We start from the raw sequence: 17,522 nt of genomic DNA on the forward strand, positions 1-17,522 counted from the left end.
GAAGCGTGGTGAGCACAACGAGCCTGCGACAGGGACAACTTTCTTGCTTAAGTGGGGTAACTTTCTTGTTTAGCTGGCCTTCATGGGCATGAACTGCACTTCCGTCCTCACTCAAGTCACTTCCAGGTCCTTAGCAAGAAGGGGAAATAAGATCTACAGATTAAATATGCCCTGCACCTGAAGGGAGCTGAGTAGTGCAGAGAAGAGCCAGTGTGGAGAGACAGCGTTGTTGATGAGCAGAGAGTTACTGATTAGTACAGAGTATCCAGCTGCAGATCCTCAGCTTCACATGCAGCCTTGCGGAGAGGCACAGAGGGAGAATACAGGGTGAATGCTGGCAGCAAGTAAAGAGGGAGTCCCATCGACACTTGTAACCACACAAGTGCAGAGGAGACTGCCACAGCAACAGGGGAAACCCCTGCTATCAGCACTCAGACAAGAGCTGATGCAGAGAGGGAAGCCCTGCACCTAAAGAGTGACCCTGCAGCCTGATCCAGTAATGCATGTGAGAGACCCGGTGAACCAGCACACCTACCAGGACTGAGTGAGTACCTACCCACACCACCCAGTATTGTGTACTGACTCCTGACCAAGCTAGTAGTAAAGGGAGACAACTAATTTACCTTTAGTTGAAAGGAAGCAGATTCCAGTCTGTGTTGGAGAACGTTGCAAGCTTTTGATAAGACCCTTGAATTATCCTAGGGAGAACAGTGGACCTCATTCAGAGTCGGTCGTTGCGGCCGCTCGGTGGTACGCCATCGATGTTCGCTAAACTGTGCATGCGTAAAATTCACAATGCGTGTGCGCAAACTAGCTATTACGATCAGAAATTGCTCTCTCCTTGAACACAGCCAAGTCGTTAGTTTGAGTGACAGGATGAGGCGTTTGTGGGTGGTAACAGGGCAAGGTGCTTGTGAATGGGGGAGTGGAGATCCAAACGCTGGCGTGCCTGACTATGCAAACAGCGTTTTATGGGAGTGCATAATTAACTAAGTAGTGTCATGGCACATGTGACATGGGAGGTTTTTACACTGACTTGATCGTAGTGCTTAAGAGAGGGTATGGTCAACCTTAAGCTCTACTAACAGCTCCGATGGTCTCGATTAATCCTTATGAGCCCGGAGATGACGTGTAATGCGAACGAGAAGGGGGCGTATTTTTAGTCTTACGGCCGCATCCTCCCTTTGCTCGTCCAGCTAATGATCCCATCTTAACGACGCAAGTTGCGTGTGCTTCATTTGCATATCCGGCCCCTTTTACCTTACGACCGAGCGGCCGCAGCGACCGACTCTGAATGAGGTCCAGTGTCCTTGTCACTCAGGATCATTCCCACTACTGTGTCTTTTGGAGGAATTAATCTTGCATTTAAGGGCTTTATGTATATGCATATACATCTCTTCTTATATTGGGATCTCCCACCCTGAGCCAGTGGCAAACGCAGGAATTTGAAAGGGGGGTTTCCAAATACAAAAATATATCTATCCACAAATATATATATATACATATAGATATATATATATATCTCCAAAAAACAAACGGCACTAGGACACTAGTGTAAAGAACAATAGCTTGTATTGTAAAAATATCAACAGTTTCGGAGCTCTCGCCCCGTCATCAGGACCATACAAACTGTTGATACAGTGAATATATATATATATATATATATATATATATTGTGACACAGTTAGGTTAGGGGGTCCCTCTCCTGGGTAGAGGACTCCTTCCTTACACACACACAGCAGCAGGGAAGCAGCACACCAGTCTGGATGCAAGTACTAGCTGGTCGGCGCCAGTCTTTATTGTACAATGTCAGAAACATAAAGAAAATATAAATATAAATCCTAGCCCTGTCGGGGCACTAACTTCACAGGTAGTTCCCTCACTACCAGAACCTGGCAGGGCCTAATGCCCTCTCCAGCAACAAAAGCACAGCACAACACTCACGGTTAGGTTTCCAAGTGTCTCTGAGCAAACTCCCTGCCTGCTCTCCCAGGTGAGACAATCAGCCCTAAACAAACTAGGCTTATATTGGCCACTCTCAGGTGGAAAACTAACAATCCTGTTACCAGGCTGCGAGAACCAAAACCTGGAGTGGCCGTGGGTGGAGCCCTCCCTCTCTTCTCATCCACAACCCCCAGGTCCCAAAACCGGCTTTTCAAAAAGCCGAAACTCAAGCCTGCTACACTGCAGACTTTCTCCTGGGGGTTTAAAACACAAAAGACAGGAATCTGGGACAAATGTACCTGCCACAGACCACTTTACCAGTGATCCTATCACATATCCCCCCCCTTTGTTTCGACCTGTGGGGCGGAACAACTGAAGCCCCCAAACAATGAACGTGTGACAACGCGTCAGCATTGGCCAGCTGGCTTCCTGGCCTGTGTTCCACTGAAAATGTAGAAGTTTGTAATGCCAAGAACCATCTTGTAATTCTCGCATTACTGGAGGGTCTCGGACGGCCGACAGTACCGTTCTATCTTTCCAGGGCTTTAACAGATTTATATGGTATATCTGTTCCGGCTTTCTTTTCCCCGGCTGGTAAACTTTGTAATTGACCTGCCCCACTCTTTCTAAGATTTCAAAGGACCCTTGCCATTTAGCCAAAAGTTTATTTTCCACAGTGGGAACCAATACTAACACTCTGTCCCCAGGAGCAAAGCTGCGTAACCGAGCATTGCGGTTGTATACCCTCTGCTGTGCCTGTTGAGCCTGTTCCAGGTGCTCTCTCACTATCGGCACTACCGCAGCAATTCTCTCCTGCATTTGAGAAACATACTCAATCACCGTTTTGTAAGGACTAGACTGCCCCTCCCATGTCTCTTTAGCAATGTCTAGTAACCCCCTTGGGTGTCTCCCATACAACAAGTCGAAGGGTGAAAACCCGGTGGAGGACTGGGGAACTTCTCTTATGGCCAACAATAAATACGGCAATAAGTAGTCCCAATCCCTACCATCCTTGTCGACCACTTTCCTAAGCATGTGTTTTAACGTCTTGTTAAACCTCTCGACCAGCCCATCGGTTTGGGGGTGATAAACCAAAGTTCTTAACTGTTCAATTTTAAACAGGCGGCATAACTCTTTCATGACTTTGGACATAAACGGTGTACCCTGGTCAGTTAGTATCTCCTTAGGTATACCCAGCCTGCTAAAGACATGAACTAGCTCTCTGGCAATGGTCTTGGTTGCCGAATTGCGCAACGGGATCGCTTCCGGGTACCTGGTAGCGTAATCCATTATGACCAGAATATACTGGTGTCCCCTGGCAGACTTCATTAAGGGTCCAACCAAATCCATCGCTATTCTTTCAAACGGCACCTCTATGATAGGCAATGGAACTAGTGGACCCTTAAAATGTGGCCTGGGAGCATGATACTGACACTCAGGGCAGGATGCGCAAAAGTCAGATACCTCTTTATGAAGCCCGGGCCAGAAAAACCTCTGCATTATTAGGTCAGTGGTTTTCTCTACCCCTAGATGGCCTGCCATTATATGACCATGGGCCAGATCCAACACTGTTCTTCTGTAGGCTTTGGGAACTATTAGTTGTTCCACAACATCTTCCCCCTTCTTAGTCACCTGATATAACAAATCCTGACACATTGCCATGTGGGGATAGGACAAAGGACTATCAGGGTCTACGGGTTTACCATCAACTACTTTTACATTCTCCCTGGCTTTTACCAAAGTAGGGTCATTCAACTGCTCCACGGCAAAGACCTCTCTTCTGACCTCTAAATCAGGCAGATGATCACCTGGCCCAAAAACACTTCCCACCTCAATGGGAGGCACATCAGTTGGCAGGCCACCGTCATGTTCCGCATTCTCTAGTTCGCCAACCATAGTAGAAAAAGGGAATAACTCTGACTCAGAAGAAACTCCCTCCTCCACTACATCGACAACCTTCTCAAATGGATCGGCGTTGTTCACCTCTGGAACAAAACGGCTTTCCCACAACTTCCAGAAGTGAGCAAAGTCTCTCCCCAATATTGCAGTGTACACCAGACCATGCACCAAACCCACAGAAACTATAGCAGAGCCACATGGTGTCTCGATGTTCACCTCGGCCATAACATAATATCGAGTATCCCCAGGTATGCAGGTCACACCAACAGTTTTCCCTGTATGCCTCAAGGGGTTCACCAGCTCAGCTTTTATAAGTGTCACCAAGCTACCAGAGTCTAACAGTGCCTCTACTCGGTTGCCATCTACAGTGAGTACACACATGTGCTTATCAGTCTCAGCCTGCCGGTCAGCCGTACAGGCTATCTGTGCAAAGAAAGACCCCCTGCGGTAGACATGAGCAGTATCACATTGCATAGGTTCAGTTGTAAGTGCACAATTAGCGGCAATATGGCCGAAGCCACCACATCGGAAACACTGAGTCATATTAATGTCTAGTCGTTTACGGGGAAAGAACCTTCCCGGGCTGGCAGGCCTGTCTCCAGGTTCTACACCCTCAGTCTTACCAGTGTCTCTGGGAGTTCGCCGGTGCACCATCGGGGCTCGGTGGGGCATACTCATCAGCTCCTCAGCCGCCACGTACCTCTCCACCAGCTCGACCAACTGGTCCGTGGACTTAGGGTCTGCATGGCTCACCCACTTGCGCAGAGTCACAGGTAATGATCGCAGGTACCGGTCCATCACGACCCTTTCCACGATCTGTGGTCCTGTCAGCGTCTCAGGCTGTAGCCATTTTGAGGACAGATGGACGAGGTCATGCATCTGTGAACGTGGAGGCTTGTCCTTATGGAACTCCCAGCGGTGGACCCGTTGGGCACGAACAAAGGTGGTGACTCTCAAGCGAGTTAGGATCTCCTGTTTTAGTTTTTTATAGTGCTTGGCATCAGCCAGGCATAAGTCGAAATATGCTTTTTGTGGCTCCCCAGACAAAAAAGGTGCCACCAGACTTGCACACTGCTCCTGGGGCCAACTCTCCCTTTCGGCCGTTCTTTCAAATGCGGCGAGATAGGCCTCCACATCATCGCCCGAAGTCATCTTTTGGAGGAAGTGACTGGCTCGTACGGAGTGAGTGGTGGTGGGAGGACCAGTATTAACATCTCTGGGCCGGGCGACCATGTGCTGTACCACCTCTTTTATGGCCTGGCTGTTTTCCGCTAAGGCCTGGTGGTTTTCCTCTAAGGCCTGGCGGGTTTCCTCAATGGCGACCTGTTGAAGTCTGTTAGATTCCTGTTGAATTCTGTTTGTCTCCCGCTGAGCTGCTGTAGCTTGAAGCAAGGCCTTAATAATGTCCTCCATTTTGTCCTGGGGTGTAGGTTGGAAGCTGAACCTTGCCTCTCTGAGCATTGGCTGATGCCTCCTCTATGGGACTCCAAGGACACAGTGTTATTTCCACACTCACAAATTGGGTGTCTGTCCCTTTAATTTTTAAATGGAAAGTTTTCCTCTTGCTGCAACTTCAGTGTGTGTGGGTGCCCGAATTCTCCACCATATTGTGACACAGTTAGGTTAGGGGGTCCCTCTCCTGGGTAGAGGGCTCCTTCCTTACACACACACACAGCAGCAGGGAAGCAGCACACCAGTCTGGATGCAAGTACAAGCTGGTCGGCGCCAGTCTTTATTGTACAATGTCAGAAACATAAAGAAAATATAAATATAAATCCTAGCCCTGTCGGGGCACTAACTTCACAGGAAGTTCCCTCACTACCAGAACCTGGCAGGGTCTAATGCCCTCGCCAGCAACAAAAGCACAGCACAATACTCATGGTTAGGTTTCCAAGTGTCTCTGAGCAAACTCCCTGCCTGCTCTCCCAGGTGAGATAATCAGCCCTAAACAAACTAGGCTTATATTGGCCACTCTCAGGTGGAAAACTAACAATCCTGTTACCAGGCTGCGAGAACCAAAACCTGGAGTGGCCGTGGGTGGAGCCCTCCCTCTCCTCTCACCCACAACCCCCAGGTCCCAAAACCGGCTTTTCAAAAAGCCGAAACTCAAGCCTGCTACACTGCAGACTTTCTCCTGGGGGTTTAAAACACAAAAGACAGGAATCTGGGACAAATGTACCTGCCACAGACCACTTTACCAGTGATCCTATCACAATATATATATATATATATTTATATATATAGATGATGGACAGTCAGTTCGGCATGACACAGACACACTCTAACCTGGACAGACACTCACAAAGACACAAAGACACACACACCAATACAGACACTGACACACATGCAGACACACACACATCTTTCATAGAAAAACATAAACACAGGCACACAAGTACAGCATCAGTTAAAAAAGAACACCCTCACTGGCAACCCCTCCCCCCGATGGCAGTAAACCCCAGCGCTGGCAGTAATCCCCCGCCGGCAGCTGTTCCCCCACTGGGCACCCCCCCACATAACTTCACCTGTGGCTCCGGGTGCAGGAGAAACCACCGGAAATATAGTCACCCGGCGGCAGCTCAGCCTGGCCCTCTGGCAATCATTGCCCCATCAGAACTTCCTAGAAGGAGCTGCACACTGCCACACCAGCTCCCCCTACAGTCAGCCAGCCCAGCTCCAGCCGCAGCCAGTAAGAGCAGGCACAATTGCCTGAACTCCGGCAGCTCCCTTCAATTAAATAAATAAAATGATGTTTAGCTGTGCGGCGATGGAGCGGTGGCCAGGGGGGGTTTCTAGGTACTCAGAAACCCCCTTGCGTGCGCGTATGTGAGCTCAGGTATACCGAAACTATATCCCATTAATATTGTTACAGTGAACTGCCTTGGTGTTATATTACAGGAAACTTACTAAATAAATAGTGATATTGCCAATATATTGGAAAAATTATTTCTTTCTTGAATGTAATGTCTGAGAGTGATGTATACTATTGCGTATAATATTGGAAAGTCACTCATGTTATTGTGTGATCCATGGTGTGTGTAAAAGTGGTTCATAGATTGAGTATATTGATACACAAGTGATTATTGCTAATTTTTGATGAGTTGCATATCCAGTGTTTATATTGTTTGTCATTGTGGTGCACCCATCCTGTGGGCAGTGTTCCTTTACTCAATTTAATTTCTTTCATGCAATTAAAACGACCTCACGGAGGCCTTGCACGCCATACCAGAGACAGGTATTGTACTTCCATAGCTCCTCCATCATTAGCGAACCTGAAGTGGAAACAATTCGGCTGAAGAATCAAGAGGTTAGTGAATTGTATACACACCGTCAATTATTCCTACCAGGGTATTACAGGAGCACACATGCATCCTGCTCACAGCTCCCACTGCCAACAATGAGATCAAGATGCCCAGCATGTAACTTACTCTGGACTAGGGGTGAGCGGGTTCGGTTTTACTCGGATTTACTCAGATCTTTAAATGGCATTTTATTGGCTAGCGCCTATCATGTGTTTTGGATAGCCAATATAATAAATCCGAATTTGCGGTAAAGTGGCGATATGAACCGAGTAAATCCGAGTAAAACCGAGCCTGCACATCCCTACTCTGGACCAGCTCATCCACCATCCCAGTAATTTACAGAAATGTTTTTCCACCTGGTTGGGTATAGGATCTCGGCGGTCAGAATCCCAACACCATCAGGTAAGTACCCTAACCCTTACCCCTAACCCTCCCTCCCTGGTGCCTGAACCTAAGCTCCCCCTAGTGCCTAAACCTAACCTTCCCCTTCCCACACCCTAAACCTTAGTGCCTAACCCAGAGGTTCCCAAACGCGGTCCTCAAGGCTCCCCAACAGTTCAGGTGTTAGAGATATCCATGGTTGAGAACAGGTGACTTATTTAGTACCACAGTCAATTTGATTTAACCATCTGTGGTCAACCAGGGATATCTCTAAAACCTGAACTGTTGGGGAGCCTTGAGGACCACATTTGGGAACCTCTGGCCTCAGATCCGGCCCTAGCCAATTTGGTGCCCTAGGCACAATTTTGGTTGGTGCCCCCTAGCAGATAATCCTACCAGAAAAAAAAATTATATATATATATATCGATAAGGGGGTGAGGTGGCACCCAGGGGTTTTATATAACCAGGTAACAAAGCTGCTCAGTCAAGGCAGTGTCATTCGAAATATCAGATTTATTAATCTTTTTCATTGATGAGTGCCGGATGCCTGCAGATATAGATATATAGATGTATCCCTGATGATTGGCTGCGGCCTGAAACATCGGATTAAAACTTACACAATTTACATTAAGACGCTGAGTACCACTAAGGAGGGCACCGATGCATCTTTACATGAGAATTACACAAAAGAGTGCCACAACTTTGCTACTATATTTTCTACTTATATCTTGGCACCCACTGTTGTTATTTTACTTGGGAGTGCCCATTTCGCCTACGAATATATAGTACTTAAAAAATAAAACACATAGGCTTCACATCAAAAAGACAAACACATACTAGCAGGGTTACATATAGGGACATTTATACACATACAGGCAGGGTTACATTTTGAGACACACAGAAGGGTTACATATAGAGACATACACACGCATACAGGCAGTGTTACATATAGAGAGACACACTTATAGAGACAGGGAATCAGTATGATTTACCGCCGGCCGCATGGAAGCCCGGCAGCGGTGAAGATCCACACTGCTAATTTCAGTTAGTATCGCTAACCTAATTCCCTACCCTAAATCTCCTTTAGGGGTGCCTAACCCTAACCCCCCCCCCAAGTCCTAACCCTAACCTCCCTCTAAGTGTCTAAACCAAACCCCCCCTTTCCCGCAGTCTAAACCTAAGTTTCCCAGGGATGCCTAACCCTAACCTCCCCCTGGGGCTGCCTAACCCCCCCTTCCCCTAGCTTAAACCTACCGTGGAGCTGCCTAACCCTAAGTCCCCGCCGGGAGCCCCCAACCTAATCCCCCCCCTCCCGCGCAGCTGATCCGTGCCAGGCGCCTGGCTTACCTTCGATCGGGATACCGAGCGTCAGGCTCCCGGCGTAGGTAAAATGACAGGTGTTGGGATATCGATGCCTGTCATTAGACCTATGCCAGGATTAGACAGTCGGGATGCCGACGGTCGGCATTTAGACCGTCGGCATCCCGACTGCATACCAGAGACAGGGTTACATATAGAGACACACAAGATGAAGGCTCTGGTTTAGTAAACAGTGGTAGTATAAGTTGTGGGTGAAATGGTTGGTGAGTGCAGATGTGAGACAGTGGATGGTGAGCATAGGTGGTATGCAAGAAGCTTTTTGGACATATAGCCCTGCCTAGACCATCAATTACATCACGCTGAACACCTCCTCTCTCACATACCCACCCCTTCAATTGCATGACACACCTTCCCACCACTGAAAATCCTGTCTGACCCACATGGCCCCAGGTTCCCCCTGACATGCTCCCTCCGCATCCAGGTATTTCCCACCTGTATGTCTTAAATAAATACCCTTAGCATCTGCCTCGCTCTAGCAGTATGTTTGCAAAATGCTCCCAACATCTGCCCCCCTGGCACCATGTTAACCACATGCCCCCTGTGCCCTAAATATCTGTGACATGCCCCACTTTGTGCCCCAAAATAACCACAACATCTGCTCCCTAGCAACGTCCTCCCAACATGCACCTTGTGCCACAAATGCCTCCAGCATCTTTGACATACTCATTCCACAGCAGGTTTTCCCTCAAATGCCCCATGCACCAAACTCCCCTGGCATCTGTCTGTCTCCCCAGCAGTATCTTCTTCACATACCCCCTGTGCACAAAATGCCCCCAGCTGTCCCCAACTGCATTCTCCACTTATGCCCCTGTGCTCCATATGAACCAAAAGTCTATGACATGCCCCCTACACAACAATGTGTTTGTTACATATGGACTTTGTGCCACAAATGCCCCCAGAGTTTGTGACAAGGCTCCCACAGCAGCATGTTCCCCATTTACCTGGAGTCTCCCTGACATGCCCCCTCGTGTAGACTATATGCAACAAGCATTTGCCACCCATCTTCATCATGTTCCCAAATAGAGACGTACACCGCGCAGTGCCAATATAAATGGGTGTGGCCTCACGGGAAGGGGCATGGCCTCTTGGGAAGGGGCATGGCCTTGCGCCCGAACCCCCGTGGTCCAGTTTCTCCTGGGGGGGGTGCCGGAGGGTGCAGGGTATAATTACTGAAAATTATCTATTACCGGTCCCCTAAGACCCGGCACCTGCCTGCTGCCCCATCACATTTCCTCACTGATACCCAGTTTTGCAGCACGCTCCTCTTTGTGATGCTCTCTGCTGCCGCATACCTTACCATACCCCTGAGTAATGCGCGTTGGGCTGGCTTTGCTGTCACTATGATCCCACAGTGACCTGACCTAGTCTGCACTGCCTTCCAAATGAGGGAGAGGGGAGGGGGGCTGCAGAGCCGAATGCCCCTAGGCATTTAAGTCGCCCCATGACATTTGTTTAGAATGCCTATGCCTAGGGCCGGCTCTTTCTGGCCTAACCCTGTCCCTAGTGCCTAATCCTAGCTCCTAACCCTTCCCCTAACCCCAGATACTTACCTTTGGGATTCCGGCGGTTGGGATACTGGAGCCGGGATCTCAATGCTGTCGGGTTCCGGCGCCGGTATTTTCTACCATGGGCTGTTTGCCTATTTCAGCACTGCACTTGAAGCCGGCGGCACATGCATGGTCACACTCTCAGGGTATTTTTGCAAAAATACCCTGAGAGAAGCTCTGTTTCTCCATGCGACATTTGATACATCCTTGCGATGTATTCATATATCACAATTTAGGGAGAATTTATCACATCCCAACTGCATCTGACATTCAGATTTTGATTGTGACATTGACATAAAATTATATGATAGAGCACACAGACAGAGCAGAAGTCAGTCAAAGGGTTTCAGGACTCTAAGCTGAAAGCACAGCACAGATATTAAGGGGCTTATTTATCAAATAATATTTGTGGCATATCCACTGAAAACACCCGCTTTTGTAGTATACCCGTAAATGTTAAGTATCAGCTGTATGTATAAAGGAGAGGCAGCAGCAGATATCTCCGATATATGTGCTGCGGTCCCTCAATTCTGTAGTCCTCGTCCAGAGGCACAGGAAGTGGGTGAGGGCGTGGTATCAGGCAGTGCCAAATCCAGCACAGCAGGCAGCAGGGACAGCACAGCACACCGCGGGTGGAGAGGTGGCTGTCCAAATGCACGTCTAGTGGATGTGTGCCTTTAGTTCTGGAAACAGGAAGAAATCTGTTAAATCATTTTAGAAAATAACAAATAAGTTACAATAAATCTTGTATTAATGTGTACCTTTAGGTGAGTGCTGGCACCCTCTTTCTGAGTACCAGTAGCTTTTATTTTTATAGATAAAAGCACTGCCAGCGCCATTAGTAAAATCCCTCTGAAGTGAATCCCCATTTTCGGTTTTTAGTTCCTGTGCACCCGAAACCAATATAACCAACATCATTGCGTCCATCCCTCTGCTCCAGCAATAGTTTTGCCACTGTTGCAAAAGCTTGTACTTTGCTGACAACCAATTGCAGCTGCAGGACCCATACACAATTTTTGTAACCCCTTCCTATCCCACCCATAGGTGCAATGAGCATGTTACATGATAACTGCATACAACTTAAAAATATAGGAACTTTGGACCTGATTCAGACCCTCTGAGCGATTTTCGCCCCTCTGCGCATGCGTATAATTTGCAGTGCGCGTGCGCAAGCCTGTCTTTGCGATGTGATTTTAGTTGCTCGTAAGCCACTATCAGGTCGCTACTTTGAGTGAAAGTGCCTTTTGTGGGTGGTAACAGGGGAAGGTGCTTGTAAATTTGGGGAGTGGTGTTGCGGACACAGGCGTGTCAGGCCGCCAAAACGCAATTTAAAGGGTGTGCATAATTAGCAAAGTAGCGTCATTCTACACGTCACCTGCATCTGTTTCAGCCAGCACTGATCGCAGTGCTTGCGGCGGGGTAAGGCTACCTCAAGGGCTGCGAGCAGCTCTGATGGCTCTCGATGTTACCGATTAAACCTACAATTCCTGGAGATGACGTGTGTTGCGAGTAGAAAGGGGGCATCTTTATACACTAGCGAGCGCTCAGTGCCGTAGCTCGCTAAGACATAGAGGGCGTCCTTACGCCACACAGTGCGAGCGCTTAATTTAAATATCCGGACCCTTTTTGCCAGCAGCGGCCGCCTCTTGCGATCAGGTCTGAATTAGCTCCTTTAGGTTCCCACTATAAAAATATAATTCAGTTTTTCCAGAGAAATTGTGCTGTGTACGTAAGTAAAAACAGAATGTTTAAGTTCTGTGCAAAGAAAAAGGCAGCACTGTGCTGTACAACGAGATGACAAATAAATACAATATAACTGTGATAGACATATGGTACTTGTATTGTCCACCCACATACTATGCAATAGAGGTGTAGATAGATAAGTGTTGAAATGGGCTACGTGGGAAGCCATGCTGCTATAATATTGCGTGTAAACATAGAAAAGTATGTGCTTTGAGGAGCATATTTTGATGAGTGAAGTAATAAAGAGTGATGGGAAAATGGCATTTTCTCAGAAGGCAGATGTGAGTGCTGTACATACAGAAGAGGTAGCTGAGCTAGGTATAAACATTTCTTGAAGGTTTTTAGCAGATCTACCGTAAGGGCCAGATTCAGAGATGTACGCAATGCAGATTTTTACACAGATCGTATGATTGTTTGCCATTGTTCGCATCACCCACACTGTGCAGACGCAGCGACTATTTTGCGATTATGTTCACACAGAGGCTCCATTTGCAAAGTGAGTGATGGGTAGTCAGCATTTGGGGGATGTAGCCGGGGGTGGCTAGGCAAATGCTGGTGTGTCTGACCATTTAAACGCTATTTCATCAGCTGCGATCACCTTCACAGCATGAGAGCTCTCTGTGTGTCAGGAGAGACGCTGTGTTTGAGACAGGTAAGACTTGCGGCATATGCTGCATGGCTGCCTAAGCTACATCAATGTTACTGATGTTTGCGCTGTTGCACGTCGTAGGACGGATATGAGAAGGCAGCAGTGGGCGTCCCTAAGCTCAGGTAAGCCTTTCTAAACATTAGCATATTTTCGAAGCTGTGTTCCGTGGCCATATAGGTAAAAGTGGAAAGGGACAGGAAACCATTATTAGTAGTTATTAATAAAGCATCTACGTATTACAAATCACGTTACATAAAATGTTTAAACATTCCATCAGTCCCTGCCCAATTGGGGCTTACCATTTATGGGCTTGATTTAAAGTTGTACGCAAACCTGATGGCTGCGTACAACTACGATTGGGGGGCATTTGGACCTGTACTGTGCATGTTCCGATCTCTGCCTGCGATGACGGTCTCAGTACCCAGTAAGCCGCAGCATGTCACCTAGGTTGGGGAAGGGGTGGTGACAGAAGCAGGCAGTAGGTGTCTATTTACACAAGACGCCTTCCGCGACATTAGCATATTTTGCATCTGCACTGCGTAATGCGAATAGTGTACAACTTTGAATCAGACCCAATATTCCTTACCACTAGGGTTCATTTAATAAGAAACTATTAATATTTAACACAAGTTAAGGTGCGTATCCACTAGCAGACTGTGAAACGATTGAACAATTACGACATTGTAATCGTGCAGTCGTTACACGGTCTATGCTGTGCCTACACTGAACGATCAGTCGCTCAGTGTAAGCACCCTCCCTCATCCCCAAACATGGCCAGTCTGTCGTTATCTGCAGATTGACCACCATGTTCGGGCGATGATAGATGTCAAAAACGACCAGCGGGAGCCCGCATTGCTGGTCATTTTCGACATTAAACTGCCCGATTTGTGCCCAATTAACAAGCGATTTAACGATAACGATGTAGTTATCGTTCAATCACTCTGTTTAATCGGGTAGTGGATACCCGCCTTAAGTTACCAGTATGTTTTAGGAGTGTGGGATGAAATCAGAACACCTGGGTGCATGAAACCCAAATAAACATGGGTAGAAAATACAAAACACTGTACACATAAGTCCTTGGTTTTTAAATGAGTCCATGCTGTGAGGCAACAATGCTAACCACTGTGCCACTGTGCTTCCCTATAATTTGAATCATGTGATTTAGCATCCAATGAGATATATGCAGAGAAGAGATGTAGGCACCTAGGATAAAACTATAACATTGCCATGTTGGTGTGCTTTTTTGTTTGAAATGAAAACACAGTAAACTTATTTGCATTAATTAAAAATATTGCGTCTATATCTACCTAAAATGTATAATGGAAACTGAATATACATTCACTCTATATTTCCTATAGCTATTGAATAAACAAATTCTCTTCACAATGCAAAAAAGGAAAAATATTTGAATGTATAACAAAAAGTAATTGTTGGCCATTGCAAACAGTGTTTCATAAGTATTGTGTAATTTGGATATTGTCCATTGCTAAAGATGAAAAATAAACCCCTCTCCTCTCCTCCGCTTTAAATAAAATGACACTTAAAGCTTAGACTGAATAGATTAAAATATTTGGTATTTTTTAATAAAGGACTATTAATAAAATCATAATTTTTTTTCAATTATGTACATTGGTTTTTTACAAATGTAGCCAGTCTTTAACACATGAACTAGATTAGTGGCAAGCACAACTGTTACATTACAGACATACACAATTATCTAATTACTGCTAAATATTTATAGACACTCTAACCCAAGTTTTGACTGTTGTATGTAAAGCTGGGTATGTACAGCGGGATATATATATTGTTACATGCATAATGTAACAACACTGCGTCATCCGTGGCATCGTCCCACCTGATGTGCAGCACATGAGATGGGGAGATGCAACCACACAATTCATCAAAAGATGAATTTTGTTGATTTGTGGTACACACTACAGATCGGTTTATATATTGTACAGTGTACCCCTAGTTTAAGAAGAGATTAACTTCTTGTTGCGGAACTATAGCTTGAACAAAGGTGTTACTAATGCAAAGTAATCTAAACTCTGCAATATTTTCCTGTCAAGTACTGTAATTCTTGTATCTCATAACTTATGTTTTCTGCCAAAGTTATTAATGCTTGATACTCCTCTTGCATTGCAACAGCATATGTGTGCATGTGTGTGTGTGTGTGTGTACCACAGTAATAGGGAGAGCACAGGTCAACAGTAGCATCACATAGGGGGGAACCCAATTAGCAGGGGCTGGCTGGCAACTTTTAGCCTGGGGGGCAAATGCATGCAAGCGGCCCTGGCAGAGGAGTAGCGTGTAGCCAAGGTGCCCGAAGAATGTGCGTGCTACGGCGCCGCCCCCCCTCAAGTGTTTCAGGGAGGAGGCGGGTCCATATGGGATTAATGTAAGGTAAAAATAAAGATATGGGGCAGCTCCCTGTCGTAGTGCCCCCGTGTGCCACAGGAGAGAACACCCTTATGCAGGCCTCCAGTAGTGCCCCCAGTAGTGATCCCCCCTATGCAGTGCTCCTTGTGCCCCCAGTAGTAAGCCCCTTATATAATGCCCCCAATAGTGGTACCCCCTATGCAGTGCCCCTTATATTGTGCCCCCAGTAGCAGTCCACCCCCCATGCAGTGCCCCCAATAGTGGTAACCCTTATGCAATGCCCCTTAAATAGTGGCCCCAGTTGTAGTCTCCCCCCTATGCAGTACCCCCAGTATTGCCCTTTATATAGAGCCCCCAGCAGTGGTCCCTCGATGCAGTGCCCCCAGTGGTAGTCCCCTCCCCTATGTAGTGCCCCTAGTAGTAGTCCCCTCCCCCCTATGCAGTGCCCCTAATAGTAGTCCCCTCCCCTTGTAGTGCCCCTAGTAGTAGTCTCCCCCTTGTAGTGCCCCCAGTAGTAGTAGTACCCACTTGTAGTGCCCCCAGTAGTAGCCCCCCCCCTTGTAGTGCCCCCAGTAGTAGTAGTCCCCCCTTGTAGTGCCCCCAGTAGTAGTAGTCCCCCCCTTGTAGTGCCCCCAGTAGTAGTAGTCCCCCCATTTGTAGTGCCCCCAGTAGTAGTAGCCCCTCCTTGTAGTGCCCCCAGTAGTAGCCCCCCCTTGTAGTTCCCCCAGTAGTAGTAGTCCCCCCTTGTAGTTTCCCCAGTAGTAGATCTCCCCCCCTTGTAGTGCCCCCAGTAGTAGTAGTCCCCCCCATTGTAGTGCCCCCAGTAGTAATCCACCCCCCTGGTAGTGCCCCAGTAGTAATACCCCCCTGGTAGTGCCCCCATAGTAATCCCCCCCCCTGGTAGTGCCCCCAGTAGTCCCCCCCCAGTAGAGAGAGACTTAATAAAAAAATAAAACAACACTTACCTGAAACTCCCGCTCCTGGTCCCGACGCTTCTACCGGCTCCTCCAGCCGCTTTGCATTATGGGAGAGACGTCGTCATGACGACGTCTCTCCCGTTACCCACTGCGGGAGCCGGAAGATGGCTCCCGCAGTGGGAGCAGCAGCAGCCGATGAGAGTCTGACAGACTCTCTTCCGCTGCTGATTACAGCAAACACACAGCTGCCGGCTCCGGCGGCTGTGTGTTTATGCTGTGTAGCACTGACCGAACTCCGTCCGGTCAGCGCTACACACGCGGTGCAGTCTGTGTCACAGTGACACAGACGGCCCGCATGATGCTGCGGCCGGGGGGCACATGGCACCCTGCCCCCCGGCGCAGCCTGCCACTGCCAATTAGCAAGAGGTTTACCTCGCGGTGCTTACCCACGACTGGCAATTCAATTAGCGGGTTTAACCCAGCATGTCATTTCCCCTAGGTGGACCTTTCCTTACAGCTTCAGGAACTGCGAGGAAGAGTTAGCAAGAAAAAGACATCATCAGGGTTTTCGCATGTGGGGAAACCCATTATGTGGAATCAGTGGGTTTCTACACAATAACCCCTGATTTACCATCCAGGGAAAATGCTATTTCATTGAATAGCATGGGGGGCTAATTGGATTCCCTCATTGACCGTACACAAGTCACAAGTGCAGGCTCCCATACAAAATAATGTAAGCTTAAGTGAGAAATAGTTTACATGCTATGCCAACATTGAGTGGTCAATTTAACCAGAGCTATGGGTCAATGACACAGTGATAGGTATTAAAGGGCAAGTCGTAACCAAGTAGACAAATGTGCCCCAGCAAGGGATTGGAAATCAAGTAGATTGTGGTTCTTAAGGAGCAAAAATCTCACATGGTATAGAACTACCAAAGCTGAATCATAGCCCTGAGATGGCACAGAGAGATAAAATATCAAACAAGAGTTGGTCAAAGTATGAGAAAAAAAGTATCACCTTATTGGTACAACAACATAATGGCCACAAGGTGATAGTAGGCATACAAAACAGAAGGTACTGTATGTTGCATGGTAGCTAGGTATTAAAGGCACACTACAGGAAAAGTAGAGTAATTACAAAATAATTAGGTGGCCAATGTCCCAAACCTGTGAAGAATGAAGGCATAATATCCACAAAGGCCAAAACCCCAGGAGTCTCCCACAGGTGCATGGTCCATGGCTGGTTGTAGGGCTAGAGACAGGTGACAATTGAAGTTGGGCAGTCTATTTGAGAAATGTAGGCAGGAGCATGTATGCAAAAAAATAATGGGTGTGAACTATGGGTGACGCTGTAGGGAGAGTAAGTTCATCTAAAAATGACA

The 17,522-nt window shown here is 47.4% G+C and overlaps 1 long non-coding RNA gene across 1 annotated transcript in view; it reads left to right on the forward strand.

Annotated features, from left to right (window-relative positions):
- The first annotated feature begins 328 nt into the window (after positions 1 to 328).
- LOC148539692 (uncharacterized) overlaps positions 329 to 17,522 on the forward strand; it is a 44,353-nt gene continuing 27,159 nt past the window's right edge. Inside the window, exon 1 of the long non-coding RNA XR_015869869.1 lies at positions 329 to 544. This is a non-coding gene — a long non-coding RNA (uncharacterized LOC148539692). The remainder of the gene's footprint in view (positions 545 to 17,522) is intronic.

This window comes from Taudactylus pleione, unplaced genomic scaffold (genome assembly GCF_031769625.1).
Source record: "Taudactylus pleione unplaced genomic scaffold, aTauple2 ptg000021l, whole genome shotgun sequence".
NCBI lineage: Eukaryota > Metazoa > Chordata > Amphibia > Anura > Myobatrachidae > Taudactylus > Taudactylus pleione.